Consider the following 23,921-nt stretch of genomic DNA (forward strand, 5'->3'; position numbering starts at 1 on the left):
CATACAACACACACGTGCATGGACACACGCACACAAAGACAACGATGCCCCGTATAGCCTTAACATAATGTTGGGGCAAGTGCTGTTAGCGAGCATCTTTCATTGGCCAACACGCTAATCGAGGGGATGGTGTGGCTAATCCCACGCCCGGCCGCCTTTATCTCCCCAGGTGCACGCGCACACGCCTGAACACACGCGCACACGCATGAACACACGCGCACACGGGTGAACACTCGCGTGAACACATGCACTGGAACTCGGCCCGATCACGCACACTCATCGCCCCCTACTGCGAAAACTTGGCAGGACCCTCCTGGAAAAAAAAGAGTCGTTTAAACGGAGCCCGACTTCACCGGCTCAAGCGAGCGAAACAACACCAAAAATCTAAACAACAGCCGTCATTCGCCACTAAGTGGCGGGTGACATCCCCGCGGTGCTTGTGCCAGGCTAGGTACACATTGACAATGTGGCTGCCGTTGCCGCTGCCGCTGCTGGCTGGCTGGCCGGCCGGCCGGAGGAGGTCACGGCGCAGACCCAGGCTGATTGTTCTGGGTTGACTGACCGAGATGAGTGACAGATGACGAGTCACAGGACACACCATGCAAGACACACACACGCACGTACGTGCGCACGCGTTTTCGGATACACTTACCTGCAATGTTTGCGCCAGAGGTAATATCCAGCCCAGTGGGTGGCGATGGAAATTCGCAAGAGGCGACTCCCGGGAGCGCGCAACATTCAATACTCGAGGCGGAAATGAAAGCAAAACTGGGTCCTGCGTTCCTGCTGCTGCTGTTGCTACTGCTGCTACTGCAGCATCGGATGAGACCTCGTGTCTGTCCGTCTGTCTGGCTGGCACGTGTAGCGATACTTGTCCCTCGACACTCATCCACTCACGTCCCAGAGAGATGAAACATTGGACGCGATAGCGATGGGATGATGATGATGAAGACGCAGGGCGAATTAAATGGGATGATGATGATGATGCTGATGGCTTGGGATGGTGAGGAGTTGGAGGTGAGAGATGGTCACGATAGGACTGGGGTGCAAATATGGAGAAGCGGAGAACGCGGCGATGATGGTGGTGATGATGACACGTGTGGAATGTGTCAAGGGACACGTTGCCGATTACTCGAATTAAATTAGTTATACATCCGAGTGTATATTTTGGCTCGATGCTATTTGGGCTCGCTTCAGTTAAGCTGGCGTGCGGAATATTCAAGATGACTCCAAAGACGACCGATTGTGCTAATGATGTCGATAGCTAACATTCGTCAGCTATGATGAGCGTTACTGCTGCTAATGAGGATGATGATGATGATACTGTTGATGATAATATTGGTGAAAATGTTGCTGCTGCTGCTGTCGATAATATTGGGGCTGCTGCTGATGATGATAATGCTGCTAATTCGTCATCGCGTTGCTGGTAGCGTCACAGCTGATGCTAATGGTCATGTCAAAGTGGCAATGCTATCGGTGATGCTTTTGCCGGTGATGCTGATGATGACACGTATGATGATAATGATGATGATGACCGCCGTCGCCGCTGTTGCTGCCGCCACTGATGATTCCGCTTCTGCTGACGATCATATACTTGTAGCAATCAGCGACCCACCAGCTCGCGACCACCACTGATGTGGTCCACTAAATAACCAATCGACGAGTTTGGGTTTCCCCCGCTGTGAGCACCGCGCAGACAGAGCGAGTCGCGAGCACGTGGCCCCACCGAGTGCGTGCTGGGATCTGGAAACCCGAACGCTGCCACTGTTGAGTGAGAGACGCAGCACCGACTACTCAGCCTTTACGTGCAGAGCCCTGAGGGGGGGGGAGGGGCTACAGGGGGAGGGGCTGCTGGGGGAACGGAGGCGGGTCCCGTGTCGCGGGCGGTGTGGGAGAAAGGGGGCACATTGGGGGGGCGGGGTGGAATGGGGGGGGGGTAGATGGCGGGGGATAGACGAGGGGAGGGGTTTATGGGGGGAGGGAGGGGGGTCAAGGGGTAAATGGGGGGCAGGGGGGGTAGATGGGGTGGGTAGATGGGGGGTATTGGCAGGGGGTAGATATGGGGGAGTAGTTGAGGCCAAGGGAATATGGGAAAGGGAGGTAGTCCATGAGGGAGGTGTTAGATAGTGTGGGGGGGGGGGGGGGGGGGTGATGGTGATGATGAAAATGTGTGATGGGATGCGTGGGTGAAAGGGCGGTAATGGCTGGGTGGTGATGGTGGTGATGATGGTAGTCGTGATGATGGTGGTGATGATGGTAGTCGTGATGATGGTGGTGGTGATGGTGGTGGTGGTGATGATGATGGTAGTCGTGATGATGGTGGTGGTGGTGATGATGATGGTAGTCGTGATGATGGTGGTGGGGGTGATGATGATGATGGTGGTGATGATGTTGGTATTCGTTATGATGGTGGTGGTGATGGTAGTCGTGATGATGATGTTGGCGCTGATGGTGACTGTGTGTTGATGCGAGGAAGGCGTCTGCGCGACACCGGCATCCCATCGTGACCTCGCGTCAAACGCGGAAAATGTAAAAGAAAGCAAACACTCGCAGGACCTCACGACAACAGTGCCGATGACGAGAGCCGCGATCACACGCGTGTACTCCACGCACGTGCTCATGGGCACGTGCGTGCAGGGTCTGAAACGCGTGTGCTCTACACACGCGTGTACTTTACGCACGCGTGTACTCCACACACACGCACATTTCCTCAAGCACACACTCATAGACGTACACTTACAAACACACACACACGTGTACACAGACAAATATCCCCCATGGAGCATTTAACAGACTGTTGGGGCAAGTGCTGTTAGCGAGCGCCGATTACATGCCACACAAACACCTTACACACTTAGACACAAAACACACAATCATGGGCGTATTCACACATTCACATAAACCTCCAAAGGCAAATATACACACACACACACACACCTCCACGCACATAGCCATACGCAGAGACAAAGATCCCCCGTATAGCCTTAACAAAACTGTTGGGGCAAGTGCTGTTAGCGAGCACCTATGAAGGCCCTCGACGGCACACAAGGGGGTGGTGTGGCCGGAAGCACGCCCCGGCCACCGTTGTCTCTCCAGTTGCCGATGTGTACACATCACGCCAGGTAGCCATTTGAGGCTGAGTCAAGCTTGGGGAAGCCCAGGGACTGGTGGAGGTATTCGTTGCCGACGTTGGCTGCGAGGGTGAATCTAACTCCACTGTTGTATTAATGCCTCCACACGCCTTACAAAGACATACACACATAGACATCCGCCTCCAGACACACACACACACACATTCATGCATAGAGAATGCAATAATGAATACACACAGACATACAAATCAACAAAGACAGACATACATACACAGACAACACAACACACACTGAGATGTATTATTTTCTACGGGTACAAATCGTGTTCCTCTTGACATTTCCGTGTTTGCTTTGTGGGTGAGTGTGCATGTGTGTGTGGGGAGCGGTGGCGCAGCGGTTTAGCATCACCAGTGATGATTATCCGAACTGGGCCTGGGCCTCCCATAGGGCGACTCAGCCTCAAATTAATTAATGGTGCGGTGTGTAAACATCGCCACTGGGAAGATAAAGGCGACCCCCCCCCGACCTCGTGTGCCGTGCCGGCCTTCATAGGTGCTACCCGCTAACATAACTTGCCCCGAGAGTCTGTTAAGGCTATCTAGGGGGGATCTTTATCTTTGTTGTGTGTGTGTGTGTGCGTGGAGCGGTGGCGCAGTGGTTCGCACGCTGCGCTACGAACCCGGCTAACCGGAGTTCGATTCCCGCTCACGGCCACCAACACCAGTGACGATTGTCTGAATTCTGCGTAAATGCTGTAGATGTTGTATACGAGAGAGAAACTAAATTAAGACGCAGCGGAGAGAACTGCATGAAAGTGGCACTGCGAGACGCCCCTGCAGAGTGGGAAACGCTGGCCGGAGGTGGTAAAAGATTGTGAAAGTGGCCCGAAACAATTCGGGCCAAGCGCAGGAGCTGAGTGAGACCCGCTGAGTTGCATGGCTCGAAGAGGAGGCTTGTACGAGATTTATGAGACGTGGCAGTTGGAGGCATTTTTCGTGAACCGCAAAATCGGGTGATTTTTTAGAAACAAATGGTTTACACAAGAAGGCCTTGCGGTTATGAACAGGTATTGTGTCTGAGGGGGTCAGCGTGGTGCATCTGCCAGTCCGATGAGCATGGTTGGGCGACCTAGGGTGCGAAAAAAGTCCAACGTGCAGTCAGCCCACGGCACCTTGCAGGGTCTTGTTCCGTGACCTCCTGCCAGCGGGCCTTCGACACTTCACGGTTTATACAACTTCCATACGCCAACTGCTTCACCACGGACCCGAACTTCCCAGCGTGGTGAAGTATGGTCAAATAAACACCCCCAAAATCTAAAGCTGCGTTTGGGAGGCCCTCATCCAGCGGTGGGTTACCACGATAAAAGCCATACACATATATACGTAATATGTGATGTGCATATGTGTATACACGTGTGTGTGTGTGTGTGTCATCGTGGTGCATCTGCCAGCCATCTCAGGCGTTCAACCCATGGCACCTGCACGGTCTGTCCCGTGACCTCCAGCGAGCCTTCGACACTTCTCGTGATGGCCTCGATGTGCACCTATCCTGGCACAAGTGCCGTGGTGACCTCACCGTCACTTAGTGGCGAATACCGCCTGTTGTTGTCACTTCAGGTGCTCGCTAACAGCACTCGCCACAACAGTATGTTAAAAGTTATACGAGGGATCTTTATCTCTGTCTCGAACAACTGCTTTCAGTTCCGCCTAAGCTGTTGATTTTGTTGAATCATTCATTAATGAATAACGCGTGCGTGTGACTTGGCATGTGTGCTCGATTCCCGCTCAGCGGCCCTAGGCCTCCCCTACGTCGACTCGACCTCAAATGAGTACCTGGTTCGGTGTGTAAACATCGCCACAAGGGAGACAAAGGAGGAGAGGCGTGGTGCTGGCCATCCATCCCTTCGTGTGCCGTGGCGGCCTTCATAAGGCGCTGCTCTCTAACAGCACTTGCACCAACAGTCTGTTAAGGCTATACGGGGGATCTTTGTCTTTGGGGTCAGAGGGGGGGGGGTGAAGATATCAGCGATTATGCGGGTATCTGTGTGGCGTTCGTAGTAATTGTAATGATGTCAGTGGGTATTGGCAAGGTGTTAGTGGCAATGCGTAAAGTGATGGTGTTCGTGGGAGTGATTATGGTGTTAGTGGTAGTGATGATGGTGGTGGTGGTAGTTAGTCGTTACGGACGGTGATGGTTGCGGTGGCATTGTATTTTCGTGGTGATGCGAATGATGCGGTAATAATGATGATAATTATGGTTCTTTGATAATACTGTAGTAAAAAAAAACTTCCACCCCGCGTGTCGCCTAACAGGCTGCCGAGTTGTGGCCAGGGTTGAGAAAAACTAAACTACAGTATGTTTTTTAGTCTTGGCCAGTAGTAGCTAGTTTTGCACAGAACTTCAACATTATCAAAATCAATTAAGAGTCCTTGTTGGTACGCGTGTTCGCTACTTACTGACCGTTGTATTTGGGAGAATTTAAGATTTCTCTGATGTTCTTTTAGTCTCGTGCTGATCATTCGTCCTGTTTGCCCAACGTAACATTTACCACACGTGCAGTTAATCCTGTACACACGTTCTGTTGATAGCTTCGGTAATACATCTATTGTACCAGATATTAATATCTGTATTTTACGTACCGTGCCAACTCTGACTCGGATGTTTTGTTTTTCCAAACATCTGGCTAGTTTATCAGTTACTCCCGCAATATACGGTATTTTGATCGTTTTCATTACTTGGGCAGTTTCAATGCTCGCGTTATTTGATTTGGTTTTGGCATTCAATGCCCTGTTGATTTGTGCACCATTGTAACCGTTCATTTGCAGCGCTTCTTTAACATGTTGAATTTCACTTCTCAGACTGTCACCATCTCACACTTTCTTAGCTGGATGAATGAGCGTCTTGATAAGAGCAGATTTCTGTACGGGGTGATGGCGTGACTCTGCATTCAGATAGGCGTGAGTATGCGTTTTCTTTCGGTAAACGCTGCGTGTTATTTTATCATTTCGACCACGTCCGAGCAGAAGATCCAGCAATGGTAGGGTTCTGTCGGCTTACACTTCCATGGTGAACTGGATGGTTGGGTTTTGCGAGTTGAGATTATTTAGAAATGCGTTCAGTGTATCTTTGCCGTGTAGCCAAACCACCAATGTGTCATGCACATATCTAAATCAGGCAGATGGTTTTAGTGTGCTTGAAGCTATTTTTTTCAAAATCTTCCATGGATAAATTTGCTGCTATCAAAGGAGACACAGGAGAGCCCATTGCTGCTCCTTCCTTTTGTTTATAGAAGTCACCTTGCCACAAGAAGTATGTGTTCTTTAGACAGTGTTCAGCTAGTCGTGGGACATCTTTGGCTAGACCTTTGTTCGTTACCAGAGTGTCGAGTAATTTAATTGACTCGTTGACCGGAACCCTCGTGAACAGAGAGGTCGCATCAAAACTTACGAGAATATCATTAAGGTTAAGCTTAATACTGGTAGGAACCTCCTGGTTACACCAGCCCACAGAGGATTATTGTGTCCGTCCGTCGTGATTCCAAAAATGGGAGGGGTGGGGCTGGGTGGAGAGGGGCTGGGTGGGGTGGGGAGGGTGGGGAGGGGAGGGTGGGGCTGGGTGGGGGGTGGGAGGGGTGGGGCTGGGTGGGGAGGGGCTGGTCACCCCGTGGTGCCCTTATAAAACTCAACGTTTAACCTACTCACGCCGGCTTGTGCCCGCCCTCACAGTCGGGCATATTTGCGGAATACACCACGTGGTGCCGCCGTTGACCCTGGCCATTGACCGAGCAACCCAACGTTCCTACTACCAGCTCCCTCCGCAGGAATGTGTTATAGTTGATTATATTACGAGATGTTCAGAGTTTTTGACGAACAAAGAGGTCCTACCGATGTAGGGCTGTATTTGTTTCGTTACGTATTGTGCTAATTTGTACGTGGCAGAGCCTATTGTACTATGGGTCTTAATGGGACATCAGGTTTGTGAATTTTTGGTAGCCCATAAAGTCTTAGTGGTTTTGATGTCCTTTGTTTGATCAGGTATTGCTCTTCCTTGGGAATTGATGACTTGGCAATTATTGCCGTGGTTTTACGTTCCAAGGTGCTTTCATCGAGTAAAATTTGATTTTATTATATTGCCATAGTCCTCATGGCGCCTCATAACAGTTGATCGACCCTTATCAGCAGCAATTATTTTTATATTTTTATTTGCTCTCAATTTCCTTCAGGCTTTTGCTTCACTGAAGTTAATATTTATTTTTGGCAATTTGCTTTTCTCATTCATTTTAGCAACCTCATGCCGAGTAATTTCAGCTTGATTATGGGGGAGATGTTTAACTGCTGATTCCACTTCAGCAATGATCTCATCGACAGGGATTGTACCTGGGGTAACAGCAAAGTTACGACCTTTAGACAGGACTGAAACCATATCGCTGGATAATTCAACGTTAGTCATGTTGATAACCGTTTTGTTTATAAAATGTTCATTTTTAGCTGAAAGTTGTTTGTTTATTCAGTCTAGCAATTTGTTAATTTGGGTAGTGTTTTGTTAAATTCATTATCAGCTGATTGCTGTGTAATTGTGCCGATTACATTCCAGTGATCTGTAGAGACACTTACTCATTTTTACGTGTAAGGACATTAGTAATTTAGCAGTGTGACTTAGTTCACTTCTATGGTGCTGTATTTGATTAGCTTTAAGTGACTTCATGTGATGTGTTACTTTAACTGCGTGTGGTATTACCTTTGAATCTCTGCATCTTTTGAGGAATACCAGTGAAGACAACAGCTTCATCCGTTTGCTGCGGTGTGTAAACATCTCCGCTGTGGATGCAAAGGCGGACAGGCGTGATGCTGACCACCCACCCCCTCGCGCGCTATGTCCACTTTCATCAGGCGCTCGCTAAATGTACTTACCCCAACAGTCTGTTAAAGGCGATATGGGGGAAACTTGTGTATCTGTTTTTGAATGCATGTACAGAAGTGTACTTTGTATACTGGAAATCTACACTCCACGTGTATAAGTTTACGTGCATATATCCTAACCTACAAAGCATTGCGTGGCTTGGCCTCCCCTATCTACCTGCAGAACCGCATTTTGCTCCAATCCTCAGGTGCACGCAGCACGCTCCACGGGATCATCGATAACTTGCACAGCCAAGGATTTGTTCAACCGACGCTGCTAGGGGGGGGGTGGGGGGGATCAAAGTCATCTCGAGCGCAGCCCCCCCCAAAAATCTGGAACATCCTCGCCAGGATCCGAATACTGTATTGATTCATACTGGAGGAATACGATGAGCTTTAAAGCATTTTTTCTCTCACAGATGTCCAGTAGGGAAGGGGGGGGGGGGGGGGTCAGAACGTTATAACAACAAACAGTACAAACATCGGAGTGCAAAGTAGAGGGAAAAAGTAAGCAAATCACAAAAAATTTACAAAGCCAACTGAGCTATTAGCTTTTTGTTCACACGCGACCTGGCCACAAGTCATAGATCAACAAAGTGGCTGATCGTGTGGACATTTATAGCAGGAGCCAAATCATTATCTGAATCATCCGAAACGCCCCGATCGCCTCTCTGAATTCCGTGGTCTGTGAAACAAGACACACCAACTCAGACTTGCCTTCCCAGAACAACTATATATTTTTTACTAACTACTTAACTTTTATTTTGCGATTCGTTGCGCACGGTTGCAATGTACTTTGCTCAGTCGCTGTTCGCCCGCGGAGGTCTTGACGTGTCTCTGTTTGAATTTCGATTTCTCCGTATCCTCTGCACCGTCCCCCTTTCGCTGTAATGTGCACCAGTGTGTACTTTATTGAGGGCGATATTGGCACGTAAAATAAAGATTGATTGATTGCATTTGTATACGTTTTTTAAAAAAATATATATGTGCATGTGTGCGCAATGATATACAGTACTTAGATTTCCTTATCCTCTCGGTCATTTGGGGGGGGGGAGGGGAAGGATGGAAAGGTTGTTTGACCATACTTCACCTTGCTGATCAATGCGGATTAGTGAAGGGGCGGGGCCCAGAAACGGGTATGATATCGATATCACTCGCAACTGATGTTAGCCGTGACCAGGAATCGAACTTAGGTATGAGAACTATTGTTATTAATCAACTATTCACAACTGTGGTTTAATGTGTATACATTTTTTGTTTGCAATATACACTGTGTGTGTACATATGTGTGTGTATATATTTGCATTTAAAATCACGTACGTGTAGTATGCATGGAGTGTACGCAGCTATTTTTGAGTACGTGTGTGTGTATATAGTCTACGTTGTATGTATATATGTAGCGGGGAGCGGTGGCGCAGTCGTTAGCGCATTTGCGCTATGAACCCGGTCGACCGGAGTTCGATTCCCGCTCACGGCCAACATCTGAATAGCCGGGTCTCCCCCTAGGTAGACTCAGCCCTAAACGAGTACCCCGGTGCGGAGTGTGTCGGGTCTTCGTAGGCGCGACTCGCTAACAGCACCTGCCCCCCTCTGACAGACTTGTCACGTACGGGGAATTTTAATTCACAGTGAGACTCTGTCGTGAGTCGTGTAATGGTGACAGCATGGAGCACCGAACGAGATGTAAATTTATTTTACGAAAAGTTACTGAACGTTAAAGCGAAATGCAGCAATAACAACAAAAACCGAACTGCTACGTTCCTCGAGATGTAAATGTGTAATAATAGGGTTTTTACCCTTTTTTATGGCAACAAAACAGAAACCTTTTTTTACGAGGATTCTTGTCTGCATTAACCACAATACCTGCAGTCAAAATGCAAACAAAAAACATAAAGGCGTACAGCTTGAGCTGTGTGACGCCTTTTGGCGTCATCTGGTCGACCACCAATTGGGTCGAGGCTCAAAAGAAAGCCGTCCCTTGGTGTGGACCAATCAGTTTCAAGGACAAAGCATATATTATCATAGTATGTTTTTTTTGTTTACATTTTGATTGCAGGTATTGTGGTTAATGCAGATATGAATCCTTGTAAAAAAAAGGTTTCAGTTTTGTTGCCAGAAAAAAGGGGGAAAACCCTATTATTACATTTTGGTACTGGCAAAGGAGGTCTAATGATGTAAATGTGTAAGCAAGCAAAGCAAAATTCAGTTTTATATCGTGCCATTCACACAAGGCCTCAACAGCGCTTCAACAGCACAATCCCAGTAACATAAACTCCTTAACATTAAAACTAAGAGGGAAAACAACCCTACACTATTACTACACTTTTGAAAATGTTCATTTTACCAGGTAAGACCCACTGGGCTATTCAGCTCTTTTTAAGAAGTAACCTCGCCACAAAGGCTAGCTCGACGAAGTTGCTTATTTACGTGGACATTTATAGCAGCAGCCCAAAAACTCTAAACGCACGTTCATTCTACTACATGTGGAGGGTTAAAAACTGGAGGGCAAGGAGACGAATTCACACGACCACGTGGAGAGAGACACGCAAACTCCAAATGTACAGCAGGAGTCAGGGTCAGGGATAGAACCCACGACCAGGGCCCAGGCATTTCAACGTCTCGCCACCGATACGCAAGGGAAAATAACTGCGTCGAGTTTGTGTCTCTCCGTGTCGACAAGACGCCCGGAGCCTCCTTGCTTGACCTCGCCATCTTCCGACATCCATCCACGCCGCGATCACGAACACCATCGTCATTGTCAGTCGGGTTTCTGTCCACCGCCTCCTTACGGAACGTAGGGGCCGTTGTTGCCACCCGCAGAACCGGTTGATGATGATAATGAACATTCAACAACTTCGCACTCACGACACTTGCCGAAAAAAAGAGTCGGCGCGCTTTTGTGTTCGTCGGCCGGTGTCGGGAACAAACGCATGCAGGATGCTCTTTCTGATGATGATTGCTTGTGTTGCAGTCGGAACGTCGTGATAATTTTATTGTTTTATATTTTTTATACTGGTAGGAACGAAGTTGTAAACTGAGTGTACCAGCCTGCAATAGATTAATGTGTCCGTCCGTCCGTCCCCTTTCAATGCTTTAACGAAGTGAAATCTCGTGCTGTTGGGGTGTAAAAATAAAGTTGCGCAAAATTCCAATGTTCCTACCAGCCCACCCTGCAGGGACCTGTTTATTTTATTGTTTCCCTTCTACGTGACTTTACCGAAAGAACCAAAAATAATAAAATAGATGTTCAAAATTGCAAACACCAAATAGATATTCTAGATTTGAAGCGTTCGTGACTGCAAGGATCCATACTCTTTGGTTCTATTCGTGACTTTACCGAATAGAACCAAAGAGTACCAAATATATAAGTCCGCATTAACCACACGTATACTTGTGGCAAAATATGCAAGCAAAAAAACATGCTCTGATAATATACAGGAAAGCATTGTCTTTTAAAGTAAGTATCAGAGCACTTATAGATCGGGTCGAGCAGTTCTATCCGTGGGACCTATTATCGCAAGTATCTTTGTCTTGAAAAGATTTTTAAAAAATGGCAGATGAGTAACTTTTATGAGCCATCACAACTTCACACGCATTTCGGAGCCATCGCACTTTGTACGACTGCAGCATGAAGATGCATTCGTGACGTGCTAAACAAATAACGTTGCCTGCGTCACATGGAACACGTGCACGTACACACGCGACACGTGGTTCAATGCACGCGCCCATACACGCAACACGTGTTTAATGCACGCATCCATACATGCAACACGTGTATAATGCACGCGCGCACGCAACACGTGTACACACAAGCGCGCGGAACACGTGTACATGCACGCACACAACACGTGTATAATGCACGGACACACGTTTACACGTGTACACACACACAACACGTGTACATGCACGCACACACGGGACACGTGTACATGCACGCACACACGTGGAACAAGTGTACACCCACACGCACACGCAACACGTGTACGCATACACACGCGCGGAAACACGTGTACATGCACGCACACACGGGACACGTGTATGTGCACACACGCAACACGTTTACATGCACGCACACAATACGTGTATAATGCACGGACACACGTTTACACGTGTACACACACACAACACGTGTACATGCACGCACACACACGCGTACACACTGAGATCTCGATCTTATTGCGAATCGACTCTATTGACGCGGGACAGCGCGAATTGCTTAGCGCGTCGTTTAACAAACATCGTGCGCGTGCAGCGTGGAACGAGTTGATTGGAATTTCGGCGTGGCGACGGAGGGGAGTTTGCAGTTTAATGCACACACACACACAGACACAACACGGCCTCTTGCTGAGCAGAGTCAAAACCCTCTACACCAAGGGAATAAATATCACGTATATACTCTACGTTGAAGTTATTTCACACCGTACGTAGCCAACTGTGCTAATCGGAGGTGCGGGGCAAGGACAACAAGCGATACATGTGATCCACATGCCTCTCGAACCAAGCGAACACCGAGAGCGTTCTTGTTTGGCGTCTCAGTGGTCCGATAGCCCGGTTAGCGTTTGAGTTTGGGGTCAGAGTTTCGTGATGAGCAAATGTTAAGTGCATGTGCATGTTCAATCTCAAGTTTACATATTACTACACCAAAGCCGTAGCCACGGAGTCAATATTGGGGGGGGGGGAGGGGGACCAAATCTTTCATGGGGTCTTGGGGTCCTCCCCCCAGAAAAAAATCTAAATTTGAAAACGAATTTCCTGCCTAAAATATATATTTTTTAATTCACTAACACATAGGATGGACTTTTTATTTCACAATAATGTCTAATAGTGTATTGTGTTACATTGCTGTGTTTTTTTATTTCTTACCTTTTCTTATTTCATTGTATGTAATGGCAGAGATAAGGGATTAATAAAGTACAACCATAACCACAATAATATAAACAGAAATCTATTTTATAGCAATATATTGGAGGGGGGGGGCATTTTGAGCATATTTGAATATTGGGTAGGATGTGTCCCCCCCCCCAATATATATTATAATTACGGCCTTGTACTACACATACAATTCCTGACGAGGGTCAACACCAGAGACGATTATCTGAACCGGTCCTGGGCATCCCCTCGGCCGATTCATCTGGGGGTAGGGCAACAAACTAAACACAAAGAGCAGTTCTAAAGAACTGAGTTTCCAATCCACGTGATTGAAAAGTGCACGGCTCCCAGTGACTTCTTAATATCGGGAAGGAAGCGCGTTCCAGACGGTCGCAGAAGCCCATCAGACAGCGCCGCGCGATGCGGTGACCTCCACCGTCGTTGTTTGATGGTTCGCCAAACGCCGCCGCCGCCGCCGCTGCTGCTGTTACTGCGAGGATGACCACCGGCGTTGTGTGTAATGAGCGCGAGATTATAATGTCTTCGTGCGGCAAACAGGAAGCCAATGCAGCTCGGCGAACACTGAACGGGCACGATCGCATCTCGCGGTGCCCGTCACGACGCGTCCCAGTCGTTCGACGTGAATAGTGTTCCATTCTCAATCTCTGTTCACGTGCAGTTGCATGTTGCATCACACATCATTGCCAGTTCAAACGGGCGGTGCTCTGGAGCTTATGCAGTGGTTTTATATCTTGTGGTGTGTTCAATCTGCGTGGAGGTAATCTACGGCAATCGATTTGCGTTTGCAAAGCGGGGAAGTTACGTAATATTTTCGATTGCTTGATTTTTTTCTGATGCCAAGTCTATTTGCTTCAGTGCTGGACTTGACTTGTAAATGAGACTGTTGCCCTGGCCTCTTCCGTAGTCACCTGGACAAACGATGCAAACTTGAAACTTGACCTGAACCTGACCTAAGCACAGCAGTGTTTAGTTTGGTATCCTTCCCCCGCACTTTTTGGCCAAGTACGGTGCGAAAGAAATTCAACATACAAACATACCCTACGTGTATGGGTTTGTTTTGCATGCATTCATAAAATGTGTTATATGTGCACGTGTGTGCATATATTCACACGTAATGCCGTACCGTAAAACCTTGGGTTGCGAGCATAATTCGTTCCGGAAACGTGTTTGTAATCCAAAGCGCTCGAATATCAAAGCACTCGTATATCAAAGCACTCGTATATCAGTTGTGATCACGTGACGCTCGGCAGACAAAGCGTATACGTACTGCTCGTATTGCTAAGACCCTCGCTCGTTTATCAAATTAATATTTATTTAACATTTTTGCTCGTCTTGCAAAACACTCGCAGACCAAGTTACTCGCAATCCAAGGTTTTTACTGTATATGTGCATTTGCGCGAGTACATTTGTAGAGTAATAGCGCCGGCTGGTGGACAGCAGCGGCAACTGTGGTGGACGGAGAGTTCTTGGCTGTTTCGGTCAGGGCCATCGGTGTTACACGGTCAGGGTTGTGTTGAGGCTCGGCTAGACGACCAAGGCGAGTGCATGGACGAACCTATGAAGTGTGAAGGTGTTGAATATAAAGACGGTGCCTCCTGGAAACCCTCGTCGCCGAATCACTGACACTACACACATTTATATTCGAATGTTAAGATCAACGGGCTGAGAACTCATAACACCGGGATAGGAGTCTCATTTGCAAGGGTGTCATATAATTCAGTACTGCACAGCAAATACAGCAAAGATAAATCAGCACAAAACAACCGTGTCACATGAACAAACTGGAAATATCGCACACGCTTAAACATGTGTGGAATCAGTGCTTAGTTTCAACGGGAGCGTTCTGCAGTCGGGAATTATCTTCTCAAGATGCATCATTCCCACCTTGCGTTGTCCTCATAAACGGGGAGTGGAGTGGAGGATGTAATGGATGGGACGTAAGGGGATGGCAAAAGGAACGGAGAAACGGGAGCACAGGGGTCAGGAGAGATGCATGTACTGTATGTACGCTGAATTTAATTTCGCACCGTACGTAGCCAACCGTGCTAATCGGTGTTGCGGGGGAAAGGACAACAAACTAGGACAAGGAGGGAGACGAGGCGACTGGATGAGGACCTCGACGCTGCTGCTGCTGCTCGTCCACGCAGGCGCGGCGTCTGTTTTCACAGCGGGCGGCGGCGGGGAGAGAGGAATGCTCACACAGAAGTCACGTGGTTTACGGGAGGCTTGAGCTGATTTAGATCGAGAGAAATATTAGAGGGGTGGGTTGCAGAGTGGGAATGCTCACACAGAAGTCACGTGGTTTACGGGAGGCTTGAGCTGATTTAGATCGAGAGAAATATTAGAGGGGAGGGATGCAGAGTGGGAATGCTCACACAGAAGTCACGTGGGTTACGGGAGGCTTGAGCTGATTTAGATCGAGAGAAAGATGAAAGGGGAGGGATGCAGAGTGGGAATACTCACACAGAAGTCACGTGGGTTATGGGAGGCTTGAGCTGATTTAGATCGAGAGAAATATTAGAGGGGAGGGATGCAGAGTGGGAATACTCACACAGAATTCACGTGGTTTACGGGAGGCTTGAGCTGATTTAGATCGAGAGAAATATTAGAGGGGAGGGATGCAGAGTGGGAATGCTCACACAGAAGTCACGTGGTTTACGGGAGGCTTGAGCTGATTTAGATCGAGTGATGGGTACCCGGTCTGGCGGGTCCTAGGAACCAGTTCCATTTCCGTGTTAAGTGAAGGTCGCAGCTAATTTGCATGCGACTTGAAGCAACACGACCACATGGTGTTGGTAGTGAGTTTGATACTTGAGATGGCACCATTGACAATTGTTATTTATGATTCAAATATTTTTTTAAGAACACTTCACCGGGATGATCCCCTGGAGATGACGCATCTCTCGTGTAAGGATGTTCAGGATGTCGATTGACACAGCGAACACTCCAAAGAGGATAATGACTTGATGACGATGATGTTTACTTGAACTTTTATTGTTCTCATGATTACGTTAAATTTTTATGATCATATCTATTCCTTGAAAGATGGTACTGATGATGCGTCTGATGATACTGTTAAATTATTGAGTGATGTTGCATTGGTTTATCTCCTGTGAAGGGCCATTGCCCGAAAACGTCGCCGACTATATTTCTTTGTGCTGTTAGGGGACGTTTGTTACTGGCTGAGGACTTTGTGGAGAGATTTGGCAGGGGCAGAGACACGAGGGAGAGGGGGTGAGAGGGCGAGGGGGACTACAGCAGCGGAGAAAGTAACCGAGGATCGTGATTGTTGGAGAGTTGGAGATGTGTGAAGAGAACGTCCACTACGAACCGGGCCACCCGAGGTCGATGCCCGCTTCGCGGCCAAGGTCGGTGACGGGTCTTTTTTGTTTCAACGAAGTGCAACCCTACCTTGGTGCGGCGTTGTTGTAAACATCAACACTGGGGGAGACAAAGACCGTCGGAAGGTGGTGCTGGCCACCCACCCCCTCGTGTGCCATGCCGACCCTTCATAGGCGCTACTCGCTTACAACACTTGCCCTAAACTTATGTTTAAGCTACACGGGGGGATCTTTGTCTCTCGTCTTACATCAGAACTTTGGGGGCGCGTCTTCGTTTTCGGAATGTCTGATAGCCCGGAGAATGCGGAGATTACTTGGAGGGTGATAACGATGTTTGTGATTATATCAGTGACGAGTAGATTGTGATAATTATTATGGCTGGACGATATGGTGGTGATAATGCAATTGATGATCGTTAACCTGAATCCAAATGATTTCTTGAGGAGATGGAGCGAGGAAGTCAATGCGCTGCTGCAGGGTGTATCTTTGCTTGGGAACAATCTTGTAATGGGCCGAGATCAGTCATGCCTATACTGTACCGTACAAAATATAAACATAAACTCTGATTACACCCACATACAGAGTACACACAAAGATCTCCCCCGTATAGTCTGAACAGACTGCTGGGGGCAAGTGCTGTTAGCGAGCACCTATGAAGGCCCGAACGGCACACGAGGGGGTGGGTGACCAGCACCACGCCCGGCCGCCTTTGTCTCCCCAATGCCGATGTTTACACACCACACCAGGCACTCTTTTGAGGCTGACCTAGGTGAGGCCCAGAGCCGGTTCAGATAATCGTCAGTGGTGTTGACCGCGAGCTGGAATCCAACTCGGCTCGCTGGGTTCGTAGCGCAGTGCGCTAATCGCTGCATTATCGCTCACCACTGACACAAAACCACACGAACACACGGCATTGAACACAAGCTTTACTCACACCTCTCTCTGTAATGTGGCCCCAGTAACCTCTTCTGTAGGGGGCAGGGGGTGGAGGATGGGTGGGGGCACGGGGGCCTGTCGTCTTTATTCGGGCGGGGGGGGGGTTAGCCGCCAGACCTCAAAAGTCGAGACATCGTTCATTCCTCCATTGCTTTGCCCACTCACCAAATTCCAGTCGATTCGCAGACGTGCGCTGTCCACTGTGGACCCCGAAATCATTAGTGGCAAGAGCAAAAGCCCATGGTCAATCCACGTCTGCGGAGTGATAATGTAGGGGAGGGAGGCGGGGGAGGGCTCGGGTGGCGGGGGAGACATCGGTTCGAGAATTATCGTTCGCTACCGATGTTAGCCGTGGCCGGGATTCCATCAACGTGTATTCCAAGTGAAATCGTTGGTTGTCTCCATCATTTGAGGTGTCGTCTGTAAATTGTAACGGCATGTTCTTTGGGTCTTTCGGTAAAGTAACGTAGATAGGTTCAAAGAAAATAAAAAAATAACAAAAAACTACGACGTTTCGATCACAACACAAGCGATCGTCATCAGGAGGGAAACAAAGAGGATACGCTCACGCTACCAGCAACGTGACTTTACCGAAAGACCCAAAGAATATGAATTCCTGCAGTCACGAAAGCTTTAAGTCAAGATTTAAAGGCACGCTCATGGATTTAACATGTGGAGGCGTTTGCGACCAATACAGTAACATGATTCAGAATGTAATTTTTGGGTGAGATCGCGTTAGTAAAAATATATGTCGTAAACCCTCCTCCACCCGACACAGCCAATTGATAAACGTCGTACTATCCAATTGTTACATGTGTGTGGAACGCTGTACAACAACACACCGGTGCTTCTGTCGAAGCAGTCATAGTAATGGCCACGTTTGTTCATCGCGTAACAACTTTATTAAATGGCTGTGTCGACGTGGAGGAGGGTTTACGAGACGCGTCTCTTTTTACTGACGCGACGACCTGACCCAAAACTCTTCCATGATTCGGAATGTGCATGATCATTATAGCACGCTAAATAAAGTAACGTACAGTCCATTGTCAATCAATCCACGGTTGGATGAATTACTCCCGACGCCATGCTGGACATGTGGAGGTCGTTTTTGACTATACTTCACCACGCTGGTGAGTGCGGATTGGTTAAGGTGGGAAATATAGGCGTGGGAACATAGAACTGCAGTACAACGTCGGATGATTTGCGACATCGCCCTCTGCTGCCTTGTCCACCCACCCCCGGGGACTACCCACTAACGATGCAGCATCAGTTTCAGAAATCACTCGCCACTGATGTTAGCAGTGAGGACGTGGCAGTGAGGACGTTCTTAAGATGATGATAACAATCATAGTATAAAAGAAGTGGGGTCGATTGCAGACATCTGTGTGCTGCTCATTCTACACCAAATATCCTAAGATGACGAACGGCTTCCTGATTAGACTTTTCATCTGGTGAGAACTGCTCGACTGCGTGGGCAGTGTTGCACAAACAACAACAGTGCACTCGACGCATTCGCCAATAATAACACTGTTAGTGTGGACGTAAAAGGGGGAAAAAATATACCATAGGTGCTTCTTCAGAGCGCCTAGTATTTTAACGTATTCCTGAAGTCGTTCAAGTTTGCAGTCAGGGTCTATATCCTGAGATAAATCAAACCCACGTGTAAGACTGAGGACACAGGGTAAATTATGGGATGTCGAGTAAATTAATGATTTAACGATGCTGCTGCTGTGTTGGCAGTGATGCACAAACCACTCTAAAACAACATTGTAAACTATAAAAATCATACACTTTTTTTTATTTCACCAGTTAAGGCCCACTGAGCTCTATAGTTATTTTGCAGAAGCGACCTGGCCACAAATGATAGGTCGACGACGTGACATATCGTGTGGAAATGTATAAAAGCCAAATACTCTAAAGGCACGGAGAGAAAATCCACACGACCACAGGGAGAACATGCAAACACCAAATATACAGCCGTCAAGGTTGGGATCGAACTCCACGATCTCCTGTATGCCTGGCGAGGTAGTTAACATCTCGCCACCGTGCACCCATATACACGATGGCTCAAAAATCAGGACACATAGGGTTATTTCATTTATTTGAATACTGGCATTACAACATTTATTTGAAGCTTTCGTGAAGTTTTCGTGACTGCAGGAATCGATACTCTTTGGTTCTTTCGGTAAAGTCACGTAGGTGGAAAATTTATAAAATAAAATAAAAAATAAAAATATCTATTTTTATTTGATTAATTTTCTACCTACGTGACTTTACCGATAGAACCAAAAAGTAACATTTAAATTATTTATTCTTAAGCGAATATTTATCTTTCATTAACATTATCAACACAATTATTATTTTTCTTCTTCTTCCTTTTCAGATTACATTTATAAAAAATCGGCCAAGAAACTCTGAATAAATTGAGACGAAACATAATTGATGAATGTTCAAAGATTACACGAGTAATCTTTAAAAAAAAGTATTAAACTAATTTCGAAAGAGAATGAACGCATTCATTAATGTTAATGGGAGTCAGTTTGAACATGCTTTAAAATAAATGAAGTAACCCGATGCGATTTTGTGCAATAAATATAATCACCCGATGTGTCCTGACTTTTGGGCCACCCTGTATATAATCGGCGACGTTTCGCGCAATGGCCTTTCCTTGTCGCACATCATTATTACGTCTTGATTTAAAGCTTTCGTGACTGCAGGAATTCATACTTTTTGGGTCTTTCGGTAAAGCCACGTCGATAGAAAAATAATAGATCACAATCGTCTTCAGGTGAAGACCTGAAGACGATTGCCTGTGTTGCGATCGAAACGTCGTGATCTATTATTTTGCTATCTCCGCGACTTTACCGAAAGACTCAAAGAGTATAATTATTATGGGCGAGCAAGTAGTATATATACTACTTGTAGTATATATACTACTTGCCACAATCGGACCCCTTAAAGTCGCCGCGTATAATAGGATTCGTGACTAGGAGGGCCAGTGATGAGAAAGAAGGCCTTCTCCGAGTTGTGAGTTGCACCGAGTGCCATCGTTGTTTTCCTTCCACTGCCAAATATTCAGTGGATCTTGGCCAACTTTCCGAAATGTTATCTAGCACCAAAACCAAAGTTTACCAGAAGCAACAACGCGCGTTTGGAGTGACGTCCCTAACAACCTACCTCCACATCCAAAGTCGGAGTTTACCGAGGCTATTATATTGGTATTATCGCTGCGAGCGAACTTGTTGACCCGTAACGGAAAATAAAGAGACAGCTGCCTTCATGTTAATGATCACAATCATCCTGTACTCGGAGCACGACAAGCAATTTGATGTTTTGTTTTATGCAGTAGTAGTAGTAGTAATAATACAATGCCGAGATAATGTTTTGTTCGGTTTATTTTGTTGACATTATGTAGGATTTAAATAATATCCTGGCGCATGAATGACATTGATAGGAGCACACATTGAAAAGTTAGAGCGATTATAAGTTAACTGTGGTCAGTGTCTTATATTGGGTTACTTCGCGCGCCACTTTGGTGCCACGATCATTATGATTACGTCTTTTGAAAGTCTTCAATCCAATGTTTATTTGTTACACGGAAAATCCCGTTTAGCCAGTTGCCCCATCTCGTTTCAGAATCAAAATAATCAGAATCTTGATTTACACTGCAGGAGGAATCTGATGATCTATCAAGCTCTTTTTCACAGATGCCCAGAAATGGCGGCTCAACAGGTTACAATAACAAACAATGCAAAAAAACTATCGGAGTGCAAAAAATAGAGAATAGGGAAGCAAGTCACTAAAATAAATAAACATTTACAATGTGTAAATTCCTGCCTATTTTCAACACTAAGTGCAAACTTGGGCAAGGCCGCAAAACAACAGCAAAAAACAGTGCCAGACCTACACCAAGACAACAACACAGTCCCTCAATAAAATATCACATCAAAATTGAACTATCGATGCACGGGTAAGGATCAGAGTTACAGATCACAATTGGAAGTGTGGCTGTATCCAGCACCACTCTTCTGCCCCCAGCCACTCACAATAGAGTTATTAAAGTGAGCTCAGTCAGCAGCCAGCCAGGAAGCTCAAGGCATATACATTATTTTAACAGTACGAAGGGTTGTTGTCTTTTCTTTGCCGGTAAATCCTTTCTGAGATATACTCGCAGCCCTGTATCCGACTGCCCGTGGTATACAGGCGGAGAGAACTGCTTTTTGTGTTTTGATTGTTACCCTTTCTACCGCACCTCCCATTACACTGTGTAACACGATTTTTGTCGCTGGGTAGCAAGTGTTAGCTTTTAATTGCTTATGCCTAAAAAGTAGAGAAAATGGCTATTAATCGACACAAACTTTGCTTTTGTGACCAAGACTTTACGTGAAGGAATGACACATGCACACCACGTTTTCTCATTGAAAATAAGTAAATTTCAAAATATCAATGTCCCGGTCACAAAAGCAAAGTTTGTGGGGAATAATAGCCATTTTCTCTACTTTTGAGGCATAAGCAATTAGGAAATAACACTTACTACCCAGGGTCAATTTTTGTTGTTACACAGTGTTATCACAGTTGGTTAAGTACGGTGCGAAAGAAGTTCAACATACGAACATTTGCAAACATGTAGAGAAAATGGCAGCTGCACGCCATCCGCAATGAGGTTACTGGGGGCAAATAAAATAATTAAAGTAAGGCGATGCACGGTGATTGACGAATGCGTTGAGCTGTTTTTTTGTTGTATAATGTTTACATTTATAAACTGGCACTGCACGCGCATTTTCGGCCCGATGCACTAAACCCGCGCAACGCTGTGGGACGCAAACTTACCCGCACGCCCGCCAGCCAGCCAGCCAGCCAGCAAAACTTTATTTTAATATAATACCGTACCGTACATGAGATTGATAACACATGACCGCGTGTAAGGAGGTCGGATATGTGAACATCGATCTAACACGGGTTACACCATGCGCTGATGCTGCAACTGGATACGAGCGGTTAAATGGTTAGGGCGGATATGTGGTGCGTAGTACTGTTTTTAATTTGTGATTTGTTTTGTGTTCTAGGCCTCGATTAAAGTGACGCGGGGTGGTGGCGCTAATTTTCATTCGCGTCTCCGAGCGCGTGGTGGAAATTCCACATTCGCAAGACAGGAGCACGTCCATCAATCGGCCGATTTACTGTTGTTGTCTGAAAGTAGTAATAATCTATGTGTATATATGCAAATAAAGATATGTATATATGTTTAATGATCCCTTTGTCAATCCACTGCTGGATTAATCATGCCTCCACACACATTGCCTGTCATTGGAGTTGCTTGACCATACTTCAACACGCTGCTCAGTTCGGCTTGGAGCCTTAGATGGGCAGGTCGCCCTTGAAATAAGTAATATTTAAAAATACTTTTTTTTTTAAAACACGCTTTAATGAAATGTACCGTACGAGTAATGGCAAAACTCCACGACTCCAGGAAGTGGCCCTGAAGCTTGCCACAACGTAATGGACCGTGGTGATTTACAGCCAACGTCAGTTGACCGTGGACAATTAGACCCAAGCCGAAATATAACATCGAATTTTTTTTACAAATATATATTTTTAATGATATCATCAGTATGACATACGTATACTAAGTTTGCAGTCGATACCACATTTGGAAGTGGGTTAAAATTGAGATACAAGATTTGAGGATACAACTACAACAACAGACAGAGCGAGTTAAATAAAAGCATGTAAATAATAATCATAATAAAGATCTGTTGCGCTCAGCTGGTTTCAACTCCATCAACACAGTCTGCGTCTGAGAAAGATGCGGAGGGAGACCCAGAACTCGGTTCGGATATCAAGAGCGCACTGAGGTTAGCTGTGCAATCGAACTCTTTGTGTCCGGGTTCACGGAGAAGTACGCAAACCACGCTTCCACATCAAACACATCGGCTCATCTACGCGTGTGTGTGTGTGTGCGCGTGTGCTCGCTGACAGCACTTGCCCTAACAGTCTGTTAGAGGCTACACGGGGGACCTTTGTGAGCGAGTGGGTCCGTTGGGAATCGGTACCGCAGCGAGCTGCTTGCGCGATGCGCTACGAACCCGGTCAACCCGAGTTCGAGTCCCACTCACGGCTACTAACAGCAGCGGTGATTATCTGAACCGGTCCTGGGCTTCCCCGAGGTCGACTCAGCCTGAAATGAGTACCTGGTTTGCGGTGTGTAAAAATCTTCGCGAGTGAGACAAAGGCGGCCGGGCGTGATGTTGGCCACCCCTCCGCCACCTTGTACTCAATAACCGTGATTTAAAAAAAAACAAAAACAAAGATGCCTTCAAACAAGAAACAGTGTCTGTGTTGTTGTCTACACGGTGTGGTTTGAATACGCTGTCACATTATGCGTCTGTGTGTGTGTTCGTCTACATGTGTTCAGAGTGTGCGTGTGTCTGTGTGTCTGCTGTAGAGGGAGCGGTGGCGCAGCAGTTAGCGCGCTGCGCTATGAACCCGGCGACACCGAATTTGATTCCCGCTCACGGCCACGAACACCCTAGTGACGAGTATCTTCACCGGTCCTAGACCTCCCCCTACGTCCACTCAGCCCCAAAATGAGCACGTGGTTTTCATGTGTAAACATCGCTACAAGGGAGACAAAGGCGGCCGGGCGTGGTGCTGGCCACCCCCACCCCCTTCGTGTGCCGCGTCGGCCTTCGTAGGTGCTCGCTAACAGCACTTGCCCCAACAGGTCTGTTAAGGCTACACGGGGGATCTTTGTCTTTATTATT

At 47.0% G+C, this 23,921-nt stretch overlaps 1 protein-coding gene across 2 annotated transcripts in view; it reads left to right on the plus strand.

Moving 5' to 3' along the window:
- The window catches only part of LOC116951605 (extracellular signal-regulated kinase 2-like), a 118,109-nt gene extending 95,546 nt beyond the window's left edge, over positions 1–22,563 (plus strand). For both annotated transcript variants that reach the window (XM_032970368.2, XM_032970369.2), the window contains exon 16: positions 22,224–22,563. The gene's annotated coding sequence lies outside the window, so the exon portion shown is untranslated. The remainder of the gene's footprint in view (positions 1–22,223) is intronic.
- The last annotated feature ends 1,358 nt before the right edge of the window (positions 22,564–23,921 follow it).

Source organism: Petromyzon marinus, chromosome 43 (genome assembly GCF_048934315.1).
Source record: "Petromyzon marinus isolate PM22_M1 ecotype Great Lakes invasive population chromosome 43, UKy_Petmar_22M1.pri1.0, whole genome shotgun sequence".
NCBI lineage: Eukaryota > Metazoa > Chordata > Hyperoartia > Petromyzontiformes > Petromyzontidae > Petromyzon > Petromyzon marinus.